Source organism: Ahaetulla prasina, chromosome 1, assembly GCF_028640845.1.
Source record: "Ahaetulla prasina isolate Xishuangbanna chromosome 1, ASM2864084v1, whole genome shotgun sequence".
NCBI classification, from domain to species: domain Eukaryota; kingdom Metazoa; phylum Chordata; class Lepidosauria; order Squamata; family Colubridae; genus Ahaetulla; species Ahaetulla prasina.
Window position 1 is genome coordinate 112,192,647 of NC_080539.1, and position 21,607 is coordinate 112,214,253.

Here is a 21,607-nt window from a genome sequence, read left to right on the forward strand (position 1 = left end):
TGTAATATTCATTAGAAAACTTGACTCAAACATTTGTAATTGGCTCACTAAACTATTAAGTCTGAATTACAAACTATAATAATGTTCTCTAGAATATCTTCTGTATCCCCCTTACCTCGTGAAGACACCCTTGCTTTCCATGGAATTCCAAGTCAGAATATATTCTTGTTTCTGATTGTCTGCTATCCCTTATTTTCTTTTTCTAAAAGTGGAGATAAACAATAGCACAAAAGCCATAGAAGTAGAAACAATGCCAAAAACGCCTCTTTGGAAAAAGAAAACCCTCAGTGTATTGCATAAACATCAGAATGCAACCATTCAATCGCAGCAGCAATGCAAATGATGCAGTTGCTGAAACACCAATTCGGTTATAATCAATTCAGCACAAAGATAATATGAATGTTATTGTAGCTTCTAAGAACTGCAAAGTAATCGGTTTGACGGCATCTAAGCCATGGGTCTGAAAGTCTGAGGTCCAAGGGGAAGAGGAGGTTAAAGGTGTTTGTCACAATGTTTGTAATATTTTCCTACAGCTGCTAACCTTTGAGGAATAGGAAATGTATTAAATAAGTAACCTGATATTTAAACTATGGAGGAGCTATTTGGTTTTATATATGTGTGCGTATATGCCTTCAGTGCTTACTTATAATTACCCTGCAAATAGCATATTTGGAGCTTGTGACCTTTGCAGATGGAGTATACTTGAAATCCATGCCTGACTGTAATCTCACACAACTACTTTCTAAGCAACAAACCTCTATGTGATTAGAGATGGATAGATAGATAGATAGATAGATAGATAGATAGATAGATAGATAGATAGATAGATAGATAGATAGATAGATAGATAGATAGATGATAGATATAGATATAGATATAGATATAGATATAGATATAGATATAGATATAGATATAGATATAGATATAGATATAGATATAGATGTAGGTCTTTGGTTATTTGGGTTTTCTCCCGCGTAAAATTGGAAGTGTCTTGGCGACGTTTCGATGAAGTCTCATTCGTCATCTTCAGGCTGGTGTTTACAGCTTCATGCTTCTAGGAACAATGTGTGATCGCAGCTGTTTCTTCCTTTTAACTGCTAATGGGGGTTTGAACTGATTGGTTGGGAGCTTGGCTGTTTTCTGATTGGGTGGAGGTGTGTTCTGATTGGTTGGGGGTTTGGCTGTGCTCTGATTGGATGGTGGGGTTGGCTGTACTCTAATTGGCTGGGGGGTGTTCTGTTTGGGGGGGGCTTGGTTGTGCTCAGGTTAGTCTGAGTTGCAGGGGTATTTGAGTTAATGAGCTGCATTGCCGTTGTTTGGCTTTGTGTTTGTGGTCGTGCTACATCTTCATGGTGGGTGTCAGTCTGCTGCATGTATGGATTGGAGGGGTTTGAAATGGCTAATGATGCAGCTGCGGTCTGGCTTCTGGTCCGTGGTTGTGCTTCATCACAGTGTGGGTTTGAGTCTGCTTACTGTATGGATATGTGGTGGTGACATGCTGTGTGGCACTCGTGAGTGTGGGTCTTGCGTCATTCTTCATTTTAGGGACTCGTTTGTCGATAATTTGGTGGGTTTCCAAATGGCTGGTAGGCAGGAGGTATCATCTCGTTTATTCATGCTGTGTGGGCATTTTTCTATCTCGATAGCTTCTCTGATTATTCTGTTGTTAAAGTGTTCAGTTTTGGCGATAGTTCTGGTATTTTTAAAGTCAATTTTATGTCCTGTGGCTTTAAGGTGTTGGACCAGGGAAAAAGTTGGTTCCTCTTTTCTGACTGAGTTCTTGTGTTCTTCAATGCATGCACTTATTCTTCTGTTGGTTTGTCTGATGTATGTGGTACTTCAGGCGGTGCATGGGATTTCATATACTCCTTAATTTTCTAACTCAATATTATCTTTGGGTAAAATCCCTCTCTTCTGTATTATGTTCTCTCCAAATATCTCTTAATTCCAAGTCCTCCATCATTTCAAAAAAAGCCTTTGGTAATTTCGCCCGGCTTGATATCTTCCTTAAGCTTTTTGTCTTTTGAGTATCCAACACACCATTCCGATCACCCATTAATATATATGATTTATAATCCCAAAATACTATTCTTTTATGTAAAAACTTGAAAAAATTTTCTTGTTGTTGATTCGGAGCATAAACTCCTATTAATAATGTCTTCTTTCTCTCCAACAAGAGTTCAATAGCAATGTATCTTCCTTGCTTATCCACCTCAATTAATTTTGCTGATATATCCTTCTTTATATATATAACTAAACCATTTTTTTTCTCCAAAGAGGAGGCAACAAAATGTACTCCCAGTTTTGAATTTATCAAATATTTCTGGTCTAAAGATCTAATATGTGTTTCTTGTAAACAAGTAATGTCATTTTTAAATTGTTTCAAATAATGAAATACTTTCCTTCTCTTCTGCGGTGAATTCAAACCATTAACATTCCAAGATAATAGTTTAATTGCCATTATCGGCCAAAGGAAACTTTTGGAACACTAGCCGCAAATCACATTTTGCTTTAGGCCTTGCTCCTCCCACTGTTTCCGTTGTAGTAGTTGCCAGTTGTTGTTGTGCCTTCATCTCTTGTTCCTTGCGTTTAGCAGCAGCTCTTGTCAGCCTTTGTTCTTTTGAATCTGGACCCATCATAGGTATTTCCAACACTTGTAATAAATCTTCTTCCATCGCAATCTGTTCTTGAACCTGCTTCACTTCTCTTTCCTTCACTTCAGTCTCCTTTCTTCTAGCATCCAGTGGAGAAAGACTTCCAACTTTAATCCCTCAACATAAATTCCTCTCGCTTTTCCAATTGTATTGAGACGATGTACTTTCCCTGCATAATATACTATTATACCAGTTGGAATATCCCATCTATATTCAATCTGACGTTTTTTAAGTTCATTCACCAGGAAAGCAAATTCCTTTCTAGCCCTTAACATTTTGGTGGAATTTCCTTTAATATTAAAATATCTTGACCAGCAATCTGAATCTTCTCCCCTTATATGAGGCTTGCAAAATCTGATTTCTCACTGTTCTATTTGTAAAATAAATAACAACATCCCTTGGCAACTTTTTTGCCTTGCTATCCAAGAATTCACGATATATTTTATCAATTTGATAAGCCACATCTGCTGGACGAGCTGCTAATATCTCAGCAAATACTTCAGAAAAATTTCCTTAAATCCTCTTCTTTATTCTCTTTCAGACCACGAATTCTTAGAGCAAATTCCATATTTCTGTATTGTATCAAAACTATTTCATCATCTGTTTTTCCATTTTACTTTGAAATTCAGCCATTTTATTATCTAATTTTGAATTATGTTGCTTAATTTCTTCAACCTCCTTCCAATAAAATCACATTTGTTGCCAAACTTTGTACTGCAATTACAAATCCTTCCTTAACTTCTTTATTTCCCACTTGAATTTCTGATATCTGCTCTTTCATTTCCAACATCTCCTCAGTTATTACTTTAAATTTTTCTTGCATAAAGTCTTTTAAATTCTCTTGTACCGCCTCTAAGTTCAATGTTCTAGTCTCCACTGTATGAGCTGGAGGCACCAGCTGAAGAGATTCCAGAGCCCTTTGTTACAGTAGACTTTAATTGTTTGGCTGCCATCTTCTATAAAATTATTTATTTATTTCCAACTTAATATTCAGTTTAAATCTTCTTAACCTCTGGGAAACACAGTCCTCTAAAGCTTTTTAAAGCAATATTTAAAAGAAAATCTCTCCTAGATTCTAGGCAGCAAAGAGTTAAAAGTTAAAGCAGCAAGTAACATGCAAATTACCAACTGCAGACAAACGGTGAAAGTATCACTTTCGCTTTCCACTCGTTAACTTGTTAACAATTCGCCTCCATTTTCTTGCTGTTTTCAAACTTGTTACAAAGTATCGGGGAATCGGCTTGGCTACTTGCATAAAGTTCTCCCACTTTCGTTCTGTCCGGTATAATCCTTTATTGTCCAAAATAAATCTCGGCGTTTGGTCGTGGTGATTGGTTCCGCCCAAGCAGAAGAATCCTCGGATCTGGAGCTCTTCGGGTTGCTGGAGGGAACTTAACCCTTCAAACCCCTTTTTTCTCAGGGGCTTTAGGGAAATTCAACCTCTGCCCTCAGCTCACCCCCTCCTCTTCTCCCGAAGAGAGGGTTTTTCGAACCGCTGGACTGCAGATTTAAGCTGTCCTAGCGATTCCACAAAATCCAGAGGTTGGTGATCGTAAAGATCACCGCCATCACCTATGGTGCCAAACCGGAATTTTTCTTTTCTGATAGGCACCAATCATTTTCGAGGATTGATTTTATTTTGATTACTAATGATTTGTATTCTAGAGTGAAGAAGACGAAGATTTGTTCAAGAACTTTATCTGATCATAGTCCAGTTTGGATTGAATTTGATCGGGAAAAGGAGGCTAGGAGATCATGGAGGTTGAATGAGAATTTGTTTAAATATGAACAAAATGTAAATGAATGTAAAAAACAAATGAAAGAATTTTTTATTATGAATATGAAAAAAGAGACATCTATAGAGATGATTTGGGACTCCAGTAAGGCTTATATGAGAGGAAATCTTATACAAATGAATATTAAATACAAAAATAAATTGCAGAAAAGAAAAAGGAACTGGAAGAGGAAATTAAAAAGAAAGAACAATTATTGATAAATAGCCCAGGAAATAGTAAAATAAAAGAATCAATAAATATATTGAGAGGTCAGTTTAATATGTTAATGGCAGATCAAGTAGCAATTAATTTACAATATGTAAAACATAATACGTTTAATAATGCCAATAAGCCAGGAAGATGGCTTGCCTATTTAATAAGGAAAAAACAGAAAACACGAACGATAGATAAAATAGAATATAGGGGAAAGGAAGTTTATCAAAAGAACTTGATTAAAAATGCATTTTTAGAGTATTATAGTAAGTTATATTCTAGGGATATGGTTGATGATACAGAGATAGAAAGATATTTACAACAACAAAATATTTGTGAGCTTACAGAAAATCAAAGAGAAGAATTGAATCAATTAATTACTTCAGAGGAAATTTTCTTAGCAATTAAACAACTTAAAATCGGTAAAGCACCAGGAACAGATGGTTTAACAGCTGTTTATTATAAAAATTTACAAAATGAGATGGTTGAACCACTTAAAGAGTTATTTAATAAAATTCAAATGGGAGGAGATGTTCCCCCTTCATGGAGGACAGCCTTTATTTCGTTAATACCGAAGGAAGATCGAGATGGTATTAAAGCAGAGAATTATAGGCCTATATCACTTTTAAATACTGATTACAAGATATTTACCAAGATATTGGCTAATAGATTAATGCCAGTGATGAATCAAATAATTCATAATGATCAGTCAGGATTTATTAAGGGTAGGCAGATGAGATATAATGTGAGGCAAATCGTAAATTTACTTGAATATTTGGAACGAAACAACCAAGTATCAGCGGCATTCCTTTTTTTGGATGCTGAAAAAGCTTTTGATAGATTGGATTGGCAGTTTTTGTTTAAAGTAATAGAAAAAATGCAATTTGGGGATTATTTTATTCGTGCAATTAAAGCAATATATCAGAAGCAAACAGCACAAATAATAGTAAATGGTGGGTTAACAGAAACTTTTAAAATTGAGAAAGGGACGAGACAGGGATGTCCCTTGTCCCCATTACTTTTTATTTTAACTTTAGAAATTCTTCTGAATAACATACGTGGTTCCGATCGAATAAAGGGAATTAGAGTTAAACATCAAGATTATAGATTAAGAGCTTTTGCAGATGACCTGGTTGTTACTGTATCTCAACCAATATACTCAGTAACTGGTTTAAAAGATATAATTGGTCAGTATGGTAAAGTATCTGGATTTAAGGTGAATCAGCAAAAGACAAAGATGATAACTAAAAATATGAATATACAACAAAAAGAAGAGTTAGAAAGAACTACAGGTTTTGAAAACGTTAAAAAGGTTAAATATATAGGAATATATATTACAGCTTCAAATGTTAAATTATACAAAAATAATTATGAGGTATTGTGGCAGAAGGTATGGAAAGAAATGGAGAGTTGGAAGAAGTTACAACTATCTTTGCTGGGAAGAATAGCGGCTATAAAATGAATGTTTTGCCCAGGTTTTTGTTTTGTTTCAAATGATACCGGTGTTTAAGAATGATATTAAATTACAGGAATGGCAAAGGGATTAATAAATTTGTATGGATGGGCAAAAACCAAGAATAAAATTAAAAGTAATGCAGGATATAAGGAAAGGGGGTCTTAAAATGCCTAATTTAAAATTGTATTATGAAGCAGTTGTTTTATCATTAATTACTGATTGGATTAATTTAACTGAGGAAAGAGTTTTGTATATAGAAGGTTATGGTTTGTTATATGGGTGGCATGCCTATTTATTATATGATAAGAAAGTAGATAAAATATTTAAAAATAATATAATTAGAAATGCATTATTGAGGGTTTGGAGGAAATATCAATATAATTAGATGGAAAGATTCCAATATGGGCAAACCGAGACACATGATAGAAAATATAAATATATATCAAAAGATGGAGGTAGTTACTTATAAAGAACTTCTTTGTATGGAAAAGGGGGAGTTACAACTAAAATCTAGAGAAAAGATGGGAGAAGAAGTGAAAAATTATACATGGTTCCAATATGGACAACTACAAGCTAGATGGAAATTAGATCAAAAAATAGGTGTTAAGCAAATTGAGGATAATTTGTTAAAACAAATGAGAGATCAAGGTCAACAGCATATTAAGAGGTTGTATAATGTATTAGTAGAAATAGATTCAGAGACTGATTTGGTTAAGGATTGTATGATTAAGTGGGCACAAAATTTTCAGCAACCAATAATGTTGGAAACTTGGGAAAGAATTTGGGTGAGGAATGTTAAATTTACACAAGCGCAAAATATGAGAGAAAATGTTTATAAGATGTTTTATAGATGGCATTTAGACCCCCAAAAATTGTCATGTATGTATCCTAATGTACAGGCTAAATGTTGGAGATGTGATTGTGAAGATGCTACTTATTATCATATATGGTGGACTTGCAAAAAAGTTAAAGCATTTTGGATTAAAGTATGGTGGATCATGCAGAATATTTTGAAAAAGAAGATTAAGTTTACCCCGCAATTCTTTTTACTAGGAATAATTATGGATTGTACAGCTATAGAGACTAAATTGATTCTGAACTTAATAACAACCGCAAGACTTTTGATTGCTCAATATTGGAAGAAAGAAGAATTACCTACAATTGAAGAATGGACTCTTAAAGTATCAAATCTGGCAGAAATGGCAAAAATCTCTGCTTACTTGAAAGACTATACACAAGAAAAATATATTTTAGAATGGAAAATGTGGATTGATTATATTCAAAATAAGTATCAGATAAAAAATATCAAATAGCATATGAGTAAATTTAGGAATAATTTGTATTAGATATATTTTTGAAGGAGAGGGGAATTGAGAGTGTGAATAAGCGTGGAGAGACTAGAGATTATAATTTAGGATTTTAGATTATGATTGTTAGTTTTGATACCCTGCATTTTGTTCTGGGAAGTCGGGGTGGGGGGTGGGGGGTAAAGGGGAAGGGAATTGGGGGGTTGAGGTTAGTGATGGAGTGATGGTTAATGTACAGGGATTATTGAAGATGTATAAATATAATTAATGTAGGGTCGGGTCTGACCAGTTGCCATTTTAGAACGGTGGGGAGGGAAAAAAGAGAGAGTAGGAGGTAGGAAAGAGGAGAAGAGGAAGGAAGAGGGGTAGAAGAGGGAGAAGAGTGTAGGGTGGAGGGAGGAGAGGAGGTAGATAAGAGAAGGAGAGGAAGGTTTGGAAAGTAAAAGAAGGTAGAAGAGGGAAGAAGGTTAAAAAGGGGGGTGGTGACTGGGCAGGCCCGACTAATTGTATATAACTGTACATTGGATGAATTATTTGATAAGATTGTAAAAATAAAACTTTTTTTATAAAAAAAAAAAAAATTATCTTTGGGGTTTCTTAGGATGGTGGATATTTTGCGGTTTGTGCAGAATGTTGTCTTGATGTTGTGTTTGTGGAGGATCTTGCTGATTCTGTCTGTGGTGGCTTTTATATATGGAAGGAGGGCTTTTCCGTTTTCTTCCCATATATAAAAAGCACCACAGACACCCTCCCATATATAAAAGACACCACAGACAGAATCAGCAAGATCCTCCACAACAGAACACCCCCAGCTAATCAGAGCACAGCCAACCTCACCATCTAATCAGAGCACAGCCAAACCCCCAACCAATCAGAACACACCTCCACCCAATCAGAACACAGCCAAGCTCCCAACCAATCAGTTCAAACCCCTACTAGCAGTTAAAAGGAAGAAACAGCTGTGATCACACATTGCTCTTAGAAGCATGAAGCTGTAAACACCAGCCTGAAGATGACGAATGAGACTTCATCGAAACGTCGCCAAGATACTTCCAATTTTACGTGGGAGAAAACCCGAATAACCAAAGACCTACATACAAACACCCGCAAAAACCTCAGAAAATATAGATATAGATATAGATATGGATATGGATATGGATATGGATATGGATATGGATATGGATATGAATATAGATATGGATGGACGGATGGATGGACAGATAGATAGATGTAGATAGTTTGAGAGTTAACTTTCTAGCTACAGAAATTAAATTCATAGTTCTATAAGGTGCAGCTACAAGAGACAGAAGTTGTTTCTCTCACTCTATTTCTATGTGACAATAGTTATGACTAACATTATTAAACATCCTTAATGACTACATGGCCCATTTGATAAAATCTCTAGCCATTTACTTTTCCCTTTAGCAAAGCTTAAGTAGGAAGCTGATGGAGATGAGTGTATATGCAAATGTTTGAAATATCACCCCAGTGGCCTGAAGTTAATGCAAGTCAGGCCATATTTGCATAATCACAAAATATTTCATCTGTGCATCTGTACAGCTTCTTTTTAAAAAAAAAAAACATTTAGTGACCTTATTTTATAGCATAAAATGGCTGAAAAGGATTGAAAAAAGAAAAAAAATCCTTTCCTAGATTTTTACAGGAAAGATTTTTTGCAAATATCACAATATGTTACAAAACACAATGAGATTATAGTATTTAATGATATATAGGTAAGGTATGTTGAACCCAGCAGGACATTAACTTCTGAATAAAGCCCTATAATAGATCATACACCTAAACCAGGAATGGAAAGAAATTAATTTGATACATGTTTAAATGGAAATTTAATTAATTTTGCATTTTCAAAATAACACAATAGTTGTCCAAATTTTGCTCATTTCTAAATGTTGAAAATCTGTTCATCAATAAAAGGAAAAGGTTATTGAAGATAAGATTGTTCAGGATGCAAAACGTGTTCTATTGGGAAGATTCCCTGGGGAAAAGCAATACTTTAGGAACATTTTTTAAAAAGTGCATTTGGCCCCAACTATGCACAAACATACATATAAGTCTGCACACTTTTTTAAAAAATTCAAACTAATCCAGAAATTGGACAAATCAACAGGAATATTTTTTAAGGAATGAAAAACTGAGAGAATGAGCTGGAGCCACTCTAAGAAGTTAACATCTTACTCTAAAATTGTCCATAGGTCTAAATTAACTTATTGCCCTTTGGACTGCATCTCTCTTTTTCGAACGGGAATGGGACAACTCACCAGGGACAACTCGTCATAGCCACTGTGGGACAACTCACTGTGGGACAATTTAACAATTCTATTGAATTATTTAAAATAAATTAAAACAAATTTTAATTTTTGCCATTCATGTTTCATTCTCTCCCTCCTTTTGCATCCTTTCTTTAATGATTCTGTTCCACCAGTTCTTTGATATTAGTGTAACTCTTGTCCCGCAACAAGAAGTCCGACAGCGAATTGGCTGTGGCAAGTTGGCCATGGTGAGTTGGCCATGGTAAGTTGGCTGCAGAGAATTGTCCTAGACCTTTTTTAAATTTCAGACTGCATGTTTTTATTTATTTATATATTTATTTATTTATTTATTTTAGTTTGTCACACAGAATATATGAGTGTAAGCATGAAATAACTATACAGTATATAAGTATATATATAAGTATGAGTATGTAATAACTAAATTAATTGAATATAGAGTACAACCTCAAGGGGAAAGAAAAGTAAGGGTGATAAGGAGGAAGGTAACAATACAGAGCACACAGTATATTCACAGCTGCATATACATATAAATAAGTTCTGTATATGTACTTGAATAAATGATACATATTTTCTCAAATTGGTTTATTGGAAAGGGCTCAAGTCTTGCTTGTTTGATCATTGTCTTGGAGCGACTCTCCCTGCTACTTCTGAAAGGCATTCCTTATGATGGCTACAATTCAAACCTTTAAATCCTCAATTTCTTTCCCAAATATGCACCTAGGAGAAGGGTGTGAACTAAGGATCTTCAACCAGGGACCTGTCTTCCATGGAGACTGGACAAAAGGAGAACATCAAAAAGGTCTTGATGTTTTCTGACCTCTATAACCCTCCTAAGGCAATTCCTTCATATTTTGTTCTGCTTATTGTCAATCACAAATAAAAACACATCATCAGAATGTCTTTGAGGAATCTTGAAATTATGAAGTAGTAAGAAGTAAAAGGTAAATGAACACCTGAGCTACTCAGAAGGCATGGCCAAACCTATGAGGATCTGAATGTCTTGTTCTTAAGACCAGCTGGAAAAAAAATAAACATATAGGGGTGCGTGAATCATTTTGAGGAATCTTTACCCAAAATCACATGAGATCCTAATATGAAACACATTAAAAACCAAAGACTATAGAATTGTTGTGCTGGATCAGGCCAAAAACCTATCTATTCTAGCATTTGGTTTCCAGGGGAACCAACCAGATGCCAATGCTAAACCAGCAAGCAGGAGGACAGCAAAGTGGCCTATTTCTAGTTTTGCTCACCCACAATTAGTATTTGGAGGTGTGCTGCTTTTGTTCCAGAAGGCAGAATTTAATTATCACGATTACTAGCCATTAATAGTTCATCCTCTATGGATGTGTGATGACCTTTAAAAGTTGCTCAAGCTAGAGACCTTACTACTTTTTCCTGCAACAAATTCCCAAGTTAAAGCAAGTGTTCTCTCAAGAAGTACTTCCTTCCTTCAGACTTTCTTCAATCTGACGTGGTTCAAATTCATCAGATTGCCCAGAGGTAGGTATTATGAATAAGAATTTCCCTCTCTGTACTTATTTTAAAACAGGTGTATTCTCACCCTCCTAATTATTGGCCATTTTCTTTATCCTAACCTATTAGGTTTTGTCAGCTAATTTAGATAAGCCTCCTGTTTCCAGATCAATGATTAAAAAGCTCACTACCAATACAGATCATTGGGGCACTCACTGTTCATTTCTTTCCATTGTGAGGAATCACCACTTATTCCTACTCTCTTGTTTCTGTTTTTTCTTGTCTTCCTCCTTGAAACAGCCCTGCTATATATCATTAGCCTTCCAAAAGTGTAAGGTCAGCTGAGACTGTATAGATACTGACATCAATCTTTCTTAGTACTTACACTCCATGTGACATAACAGCCTCCTTGATCCCGTTGACACACTGATTTGTAAGCACTTATTCCAGTAATTGCAATCATTTCAAGGAAAGAGATAGTAAAATTCAATAATTTGCCACCTTCCCACTTTGGGAGATGAAGAAAATCACCCTATTATCATAGCAAAGTAAAACAATGTACCTTTATGACTTGGCATGCTGAGCACTTTCCTTCGGCAGACAAGAAGACATCGGCCAAGTTCCTTTGATGTCATTGTATTCTTTACCTATGGCTGTGAACTAATTATTCAATTACTACGTTTGAAGCTTTTGGCATCAGAGCTCTAGCTCTTGCTGGGAGCCTAGTGACTACTGTATTTCTAATAAAGAAACACCGGTTTATAATTCTCCACTCAATTTGGCTCAGTATCTTTAAAGGAAGAGTTTTCAATTATTTTTAACCACTTACCTTTTTGTTAAAAAAAAATCCTCTGATGATAGCTAACTTTTTCCAGGTATCTTAGTAAATCATCCTGCCTTTATCTACATAGAACAGAACAGAACAGAACAGAACAGAACGGAACAGAATTAATAAAGTTGGAAGGGACGTTGGAGGTCTTCTAGTCCAGTTCTCTGCTCAGGCAGGAGAACTTAGATCATTTCCGATAAGTGACTGTCTAGTCTCTTCTTAAAAACCTCCAGTGATGAGGTTTCATAACTTCTGAAGGCAAGCTGTTCCACTGGTTAATTGTCCTCGCTTTTAGGAAGTTTCTCCTTAATTCCAGGTTGCTTCTTTTTTTGATTAGTTTCCAGCAATTGTTTTTTGTCCTGCCCTCTGGTACTTTGGAGAACAATTTGACCCGCTCTTCTTTGTGGCAGCCCCTCAAATGCTGAAATACTGCTACCATGTCGCCCCTAATTCTTCTTTTCTTTAGGCTAGCCAAACCCAAAACCTGCAGCCATTCTTCATATGGTTTAGTCTCCAGCTCTTTGATCATCTTAGTTGCTCTTCTCTGAACTTTTTCCAAAGTCTCAACATCTTTTTTGCAGTATGGTGACCAAAATTGTTGCAATATTCCAGGAGGATAAAGTGGTACTAACGTTTCACGTGATCTTGACTCTATGCCTCTGTTTATACAATTACCTTAATAAAAATATTTTTTTAAAAGATCTTTTTATTAAGGTAATGACTTTAGAGGCATTACCTTTAGAGGCGTTTTCCAAGCTGGGTCTTGAATATAAACACTCTGGGCAACTTGCTTAATGTGGAGGATGGTTTATTTGATAGCATAGTGAACTGTACAGGTCCTGAAGGTGGCCGTAAAATCAGAAAACTGAGAGCAATGATGTGTATAGTGAAAGTGGGCTCATATTGAGGGGTGTGTTGATCGGAAATGTTTTTGCCCTGAGGATCATGTGAAAAGGTTTCTAATATTTCCCTCAACACAGACCTTTAAAAAAGAATTGTGGAATTACATAACAGAATTTTGACCAATTTGTCAAGTTAAAAGGGATTTACGACACTCCAGGTCCTAATCCTCCACTCTTTTTTAAGGAACAGGGTAACCCTTAGGGAAGCCACACAGCTCACAATTGCGCCAAATACAGAAGCTTTGTGTGAAATTCACTTTGGGCTGTATTTATTTCTTAGAGATAAAGGGTAGCTAAGACCCAATTAAGCAACATCATAAGATTAAATTCATAGGAGAACAGAAGTAGTTTTTACTTCTTATTAAATGAAACCCTGACAGAAGGAACCACGGAAACTTCAAGAGAGCAAAATAACAATAACTATGCATAGTGTAGCTAAAAGCAAGTTCTGATACCGCATACTAGTCAAAAGATTCTAACCCTTAGATTTTAATTCCATGCCAATAAAAGAAAAAAGGATCTTACCCACATTTCGGCACAGTTAGGGAAACACTATCATAGATGTTACATGTTTTCCTTATATTATGTTTCAAATGGAGTTTCTGCTCTCTGAAAGATTTGCAAGCAGAGCTATCTAGGGAGACAACTTTAAAGTGTTTCCCTGGAAGAGGCCATTCAAACTCCTGGCTAAAATTCCAACTTATTCCACCCATCCCTGTGACCTTTGCCTGTGTTATTATCTAAGCCTGGTTCTTGCTAGATATCACAACTAAGTTAGCATGCAGTTCTTATCAGAATGTGTGGGAAAGTGCCTGCTGTCCATGAAAAACCAGCTGCTCAACCTAACTGGTGCTTTAAAAAATGGCTGAGGAGTAATCTTTTTAGTAAAATAGTCTGATATCCCCCTCCAGGCAAATCATTAGTTAAAGAGTTAATAAATATTACATTTTCATGAGTACAATTATAAGTTTAATAATTGTAATTATTAATTATTATTAATAATAATAATATTAATCAAGAGTTTGTATTTGAAAAGTTAAAAGATCTCGTTTCACAAAGTGTCACTTCAATGTAATAAATTTTTATTTTTACACAGTTCAGCTGGTGCAACTACGTGAAAGGCAAAATTGATTTCTCTCACTTTTGAGTTAAGATAGAGTCATCTTAGGTTCTTGGTAGATTAAAGAAATTCAAGTGGCAAATTTTCTTCAAAAGGTACAATATGTTGTTCTAGCAACTAACAACTGAAATATACTTTTTTCTCTTGATGCAAAGTCCGTAATTATAATATCTCAAAGGCAAAAAGTTAGTATAAGTACAAAACAAACTTTTACTTAAAATTGATGCTACTAGAAGCATTAAATGTTTTTAGTAACTGAGATCATTATATTTTTGTAAAAAGATATAATTCCTACCAAAATATTGTGGAAAGACATGAGAACAGACCAGTGATTCCCTTAGAAAACTGGATCAGTTAACCCATCTATGTGTGACATTCCAGCATTCATTAGAATGGATACTGCAAGTCTGTAGAGATTTTCAGTCTTCCAGGTCATGGTTGTCCCAAAGGTGCTTTTTCAGGAGGTAACTGGATTGTCTTGTTTTTTCTTTGAAGACATTTTGCTTCTCATCCAAGAAGCTTTTTGGATGAGAAGTGAAACGTCTTCAAATAAAAAACAAGACAATCCAGTTGCCTCCTGAAAAAGCACCTTTGGGACAATGGATACTGCATTGTCTGTGAAATTCTGCAAATTCTTAAAACTGTTTCCTTTCTTTCTTGTGGCTTTACCTTGAAAGAGATGCTGAGCAGAGTCAATGTTTAAAAAAAAGTTACCTAGGACATACATTAGGAAATACGTGAACTGTTTCTCCAAATGGAACATTATACAAGTGCAATCTAATCAAGTAACATTTGAGCACTGAAATTGCATTATAGCAAGCAGAGAATTGGAATGGCAAAGGCACTAGGTAAGACAGAGGAAGCCAACCAATCCGAGCCTCTGTCAAAATATGAATGTGTGTGTATTCATCATTGTGGTCTGGAAGCACAGGAATACAAAGAAGATACAACACTTGCTGAATTACAAAGGGACTAAGACAGAGAGTGCATTGTAATGAATGCCATTTTAAATCGGCAACACATACTTTTTAGATTTTACATTTTGGGCTTGCAATTAAACTTCCTGCTACTCTTACAAACTTTGCCCATGCTTGTTTATTCATAAGTAACTCGCATTGTGTTAAATGAATTTTCTTCCAGGTTCATCAGTTTTCAACCTTCCTTAGCTTAAATGGTAAGTTTGTAGAGAGAAGCTTTAGTTTATTTGCTTATGGATGACAAATTTAATCAGCTACAGCAATTTTTTTCATCCAAGAAGCTGGAATTTAGGCTTCTTTATTTTCTATTAACGGGGAAGTTGAAAATATTAAATATGGGTTTCCTTTCTGACAGTGAGTATATGTTGCTTCTGTTTTCTCTCAATAATACATAAACTGCAGATAATTTGGTTATATGAAAATGAATGTAGATCTAATGAACTGGGTACTTAATAGCAGGAGTGAAATTCAAATTTTTTCCCCCACCGGTTCTGTGTGTGGCTTAGTGGGCATGGCAGGGGAAGGATACTGCAAAATCCCCATTCCCATCCCACTCTGGGGCCAGCCAGAGGTGGTATTTGCCGGTTCTCTGAACTACTCAAAATTTCTGCTACCGGTTCTCCAGAACCTGTCAGAACCTACTGAATTTCACCCCTGCTTAAAAGGTAGAAAAAAATCATCTAGAATACTTTTCAATTAATTATCCTACATCTACCAAAAAGCTTTGCATTATAGAGTTTATATTGATGGCCTTGCTTTGCAAAGAAAATCAAAAAAAAAAAAAAAAGAAAGGAAAGGAAAAATCTGGAAAGGGAAGCATCAGAGGAGATATATGAATAGCTGTGAAAAAAGGAAACATGTTTTCTCAACAGTACATTTGAATCTGCATTGGAGCGAAAGTTGCTTCCCTTTTCCATGTTGCCTAGATTTGCTGCTAAAACTAGTGGAAAGTTTACATGGTTCTATTGTCGGCTAAGTCTATTTATATTGGTTGTTTTCATCATATTTTGCCAAAATATGGAGCAGGAGAAGTGCAAAATTTCAAATGGTGGCTACAGAGATGGAATGACACTCAATACACATTTTTTTAAAAAGCAGATATTTGAGGATTATGCAGTCATAATTGTCCTTTTTTAAACCTCCCCACAAATGCCCTAGCTTTATTTTACTTTAATTTTGTTTAGCATATAATTCCCCCTTCTCGTGATTCAGATTCCATATGAATTCCAAATTACCTATCTCTTTGAAATCTTGAAACCCTATTTTGAATAAAATTATTGCTATTTCTCACCAGTCCTTCTAAGGAGCACAGTGGCTCCGGGGGGAGTACGCTGGGTTGGAAGTTAGCTAGCCCGTGTTCGAGATCCATGTGCTGCCATGGGATGTGGTGAGCTCCCATCCTTTGCTCCAGTTCCTGCCAGTAAATGAAAGGAGCACCAAACTGGTCATCTCCTAAATAATGATGATGTCACTGGCTAACCCTTTCATCCCAGAAGCACCTAGGTGCTTCTGACATGAGTGGGATGTGACCAGTTCTTTTGCCTTTTTTCTGCTAAGGCTAAAGTTTGGAACTTTATTTCTGTAAGTACAAGAGCCAGGTGTCCATGGGGCTGTCAAGAAAGGTAAGATGGCAGTTACAGAAGCATAAAACCCACTTTTTTTGTATATGCATTGTATTCATGAAAGAAAAGGCTTTGGTCACACCATCCTAAATGCCATCTTGCTATTTTTTTATTCCTTTACCACAGATGTCAGCGGGCAAGTATTCCTTACACAAAAATTGCCATACATGACCATTACATCTTTCTTTGTAGTTTCCAAACTTTCTTCAAACGTAGATGATCAGCAGCATATTTTTCTGCTATTTTGAGGCAAAAAACACACACACAAACAATGAAGTGCAAACTCCAACAAGGTAGACTAGATCAGGAAATCAACTCCTCTGTAAAGCTAAAGGCACTTTTATTGAGCTTGGCTATAATAACAGATTCTTGTGAATCCGATTATGCTATATCTCCTCCTCCTCTTATATTTCTTCGATTAAGGTGGTCTCTGCCTCAGGGACGTCTGAATACTATCTCAGTCTGGACTTTAAAAATGCATTGGCTTCTTTTTCCTTGATAGCAGTTACTGCAGACTGCATCTCCATCAAGATCATCTTTCTTACTCTCTGTGGCTTGTTATTAACCATCTCAACTCCCCCTAAGGAAAAAAAAAAGAGTTCACGCTGGCTCTGCTCAGGTGTATAACATAATTCTTCTATCTTTTCACCATTGTCGTATCCACTTCAGTCTCCCTTTCTCATAGAAAGGTTGACCATCCTTAAAACGAAGAGTACCCCCACCAAAACTTTCAAGGATACACAGTCAGTTTAGTCAACATTTTACAGATTGACAGAATGCCAAAAAGAGAACATAGGTTGAATATGTTGAAGTGAATCTATTGTATTAACTTTTCCATCCAAGGATCATTAAAAATAACTATACATTTATTGCGCATCCTAAAGTAAATTAAAATAAATATATTTCATGATTGTGGCTGATTCAGGTATCAAGTACTACCCTGTTTTCCCAAAAATAAGACATCCCCTGATAATAAGCCCAGTTGGGCTTTTGAGTCCATGGCACTTATTTCAGGGTTCAAAAAATATAAGACAGGGTCTTATTTTTGGGGAAACATGGTATATGGGTCTACTTCTAAGGAGTCCAAGAAACATCTAAGACACAAATCATGATATGTTTCTGTGCCATGTTGCAATTTTTTTTAAGTGTGACCAAAATAATGTACTTGATTATGTTTTCTTGGCAAGTTTATGGTGAAGAGTCTTGTAGTAGCTTTAATCTTCCTTAAATTTGTTACAGCAAATTCTATGTTCAGTGAGTTAGACCTTTCTCTTCTTTTAGAGTCTCAGTTCTCAATAATTGTTGCCATTGGTTGAGTTACATGTGTGAAGTTGTGCACTCAAAACACAGTGTACAGAAGTCAGATAAAATGGCATCAATAACTGGATTGCTATCTTCTATAATTTATACAGTAGTGACAGCTGTATAAAATGTGTGTGTGTGTGTGTGTGTGTGTGTGTGTGTGTGTGTGTGTGTGATTAAGTCAGTGTTGACCCCTTATGACTGCTTGGGCTAATCCCTGAAGATCTTTTTACAAGATTTCAGAAGTGGTTTGCCATTGCCAGTGTAACTTTAGGATATCATTAGAAAAATTCAAGGCAATAAGTAAGTGTTAAGTACACATTCTTTGTTTTTAACATGCATTAAAAGAAAATGGATATTAGGTCAAAAAGAATTATACTTAGGCAAATTTGAAATTTGGGCCTCCTTTTTTCAGCATTACATCCTGGGATCTATTTGATTAGTTATGCTTAAACACTAGTTTTTGTTCGGTTATAACTCTGGGCTGTGACATAAATCTTCTGAAATTGTATTCTGGGTGATAGATGCTATTGTGAACACCTCTAGGCATGCTATATTTTGTAGGAAAAAAACAGTGTAAGATGGTAGTCAAAAGTGAAAAGTTTTCTCTAGCTCTTTGTTCCTACTTTGTGAATGTCTAGATTTTTGCCAGTCTGATATACACAATAAACTCTGAACATTTGTTTTTAATATTTCAGGGAATTGTGTGCAGAATTGGAGCTAATTCACAAGGCACCAATGAGGGATAAAGGAACTGAAAAACCTTCAGTTGGTCCAACAGAGCTAAAGCCAGGGATGAAATGTAAAATTTGTTACTATCGGTTCTGTGGGCGTGGCTTGGGGGGGGGGGAATGTGACTGGGTGGGCATGGCCAACTTTTTTTTTTTTTACTTTTAAAAGCATTTTTTCTACAACCTCTTTGGTTGAAAGCATTTGTAAAAAATGCTTTTAAAAGCCTGTGATGATCAGGCAACTCAGCTGGAATCGCCAGAGGGAAAAAAACTTTTAAAGGGTTCTGACGATCCCAGCTGAGTTGCCTGATCGCCAGAACCCTTTAAAAGCATTTTTTTTGCAACCTCTTCGGCCGAAGAGGTTGTAGAAAAAATGTGTTTAAAGGGTTCTGATGATCCAAGCTGAGCTGCGCAATCATCAGAGGCTCTTTTTTTTTTTACTTTTAAAAGTATTTTTTCGGCCGAAGAAAAAATGCTTTTAAAAGTAAAGAAAAAAAGCTTCTGATGATTGCTCGGCTCAGCTGAGGCGGGTGGTGGGGCAGGTATTTTTGCTACCGGTTCTCCGAACCATCCTCCGCCATTGCTACCGGATCAGGCGATCCGGTCTGAACTGGGAACATTTCACCCCTGGCTAAAGCTTATATTTTTCTATGTATTCTTTGTTTATTCTTTCCTGTCTCTTGTGGCTTTAGACAAGAGGAGGAAAAGTGTTAGAATGAGACTGTGGCCACACAGACACTTTATAGAGACTGTTTAAACTTTGAGCTCAGCCTGGGTGGAAGACATGACAAGCTTGATCAGACTAGCTCAGAGATGGCAGATGGCCTTTGTTTTCAAGGTCTGAAATTTTACTTGAACAGATCGATTAACATATGTAAACTGCAAGCTCAGGAAATTCAGTGGAGTGTAGGGTGGATCATATTGCAGATGGTCAGAATCTGCAGTAGTTATATGCTTAAGCAAAAGCTGAACTATTTACATAATTAGTTTCCAAAAGAATGATCCAATTACTCTCTTGTGAAACTTTGTTCATACTTCTACCCATATGGTGATACAAAGAATTCAGAATTCCATGCACACAATAAGAAGCAGTTTACACATTAATTACATAATCAATACTTTGTGGCTCAGTAGACACGCTTGTATATAATAATTGCTGTTCTGAAAGTTTGAAGCAGCAAAGCTTAACAATTAATGAAGTTTTGTAAACCTTTTCAAAAGAGAGAAGGAAAGATTAATGGAGAAATGTGATCTGTTAAAATGACTCAAGCTGCATCATGGCTGAAGAGTACAGATTATGTGATATTGTCTGTATCAGTTCTAATTTAGTTTGATGTGTCACAGTGAGTTCAGTATGCTATAAAATAAATATTCATTTATATGAACTTTCATACATCCAGAAACTGGGAATGTATTTCATAGAATATCTCTACAACCTTTTTGATACAATCATGAGATCAAGAGAAACCTTTATCTGTGGCCCTTTTGGGCATGAAAAAGCAATAACATGAAATGCAGTGATGTATATTTGCTACTTAGGGTTCCTTCATAGGAATTCCTTTACTCAAAGCAGTTATCCTATACAATTCCTCCTGACCTTTATGGCAACAACTATCCTATCTTGCACAATAGTGAGACACCTCAACTCAGTCTGTACAGTATGCTATTGTCTGGGATGGAACAAAGAGACCTATGAGACATTTCAGTCTTCTGTGTGAGCTCAGATCTATGATGGATGTTCTTCCTCTCCCAATGTTGCTGCGCAGCACTGAACTTCCTTTTTTATACTTCTCAGATGCTGGTCCAGAGCATCATAAACAAAATCAGTAACCAATTTTTACTGGCATGGCCACATCCAGCAGCCTCTGCTTCTCATTTCCCTGCGTGCTTTCAAGTAAATGTCTCCATATCTTCTCAGCCATACCTGCACTTGATCTCTTTGACCATCCCATGCATGCTTTGCCAATACTGTACTCAAAACAGATCTTACACTATTGTTAAACTTCATGGGAAACTGATTTACAGATAAACTCCCTAAAGTTTCATTATGTTTCTTACCCTTTTTTGCACCATTTTCTAAAAGACCACAGGTTAAACTGCAAATGAACTAAATAATTAAACATATATTACATGATTATATATATTACATGGTTGCCTGAAAAATGAATTCTCCTCTTCTTCTCCATGCAAACAAGGACAATAAATGTATCACATATATTATTGTCATCTCTGGTATTATCTATATTTAATTTATGCCATCTTTGAAAAAAAAAAAAAGGGAAAGTTCATTCAATGAACTAAATTGCCCAAAATAAAAAGACATAATTATGTGGGAAAATTGTCTCCTTGCTTCTGCAGTTTTAAAACTAGAGGGAAATGTAGATATGTATCATTTATTTTATATGAATATACACCAGACCTGCTTTCAAAATTTGATGCAGTAAAATGCTTTCAAAATTACATATGGATACATTGCTAATATCCATCCATTCTATGGGATGCATAATTAATTATATATCCATAATGTTTAATCCTCTGCTAGTTGAACTGCAATTTTTAGGAGTTTCTTTCCTCCTCATTGAAAAAAAATCTGTCCAGAAGATGGATTCTGCAACATTTTATATCAATAAATTTGTTGTATCTATGACAGAAATTTGTTTGCAATAAAGCATTTGAACCTGGAGAAGGATGAGGAATCAAATTATTAATAATCCACATTATTAACATATGCATGCAAAGTACTGTAGTTCTGCCCACCTGGTTGGTTGGTTAGTTAGTTAGCTAGTTACCATAGTTAGTTAGTTAGTTAGTTAGTTAGTTAGATAGTTAGATAGATAGATAGACAGACAGACAGACAGACAGACAGATGATAGTATATAAAAGAAAAGTGGCATAAAGCAGAAGGAAACTCTGTGAAACAGAAACCTTAACATTTCCCTTAAGAGATTGCAT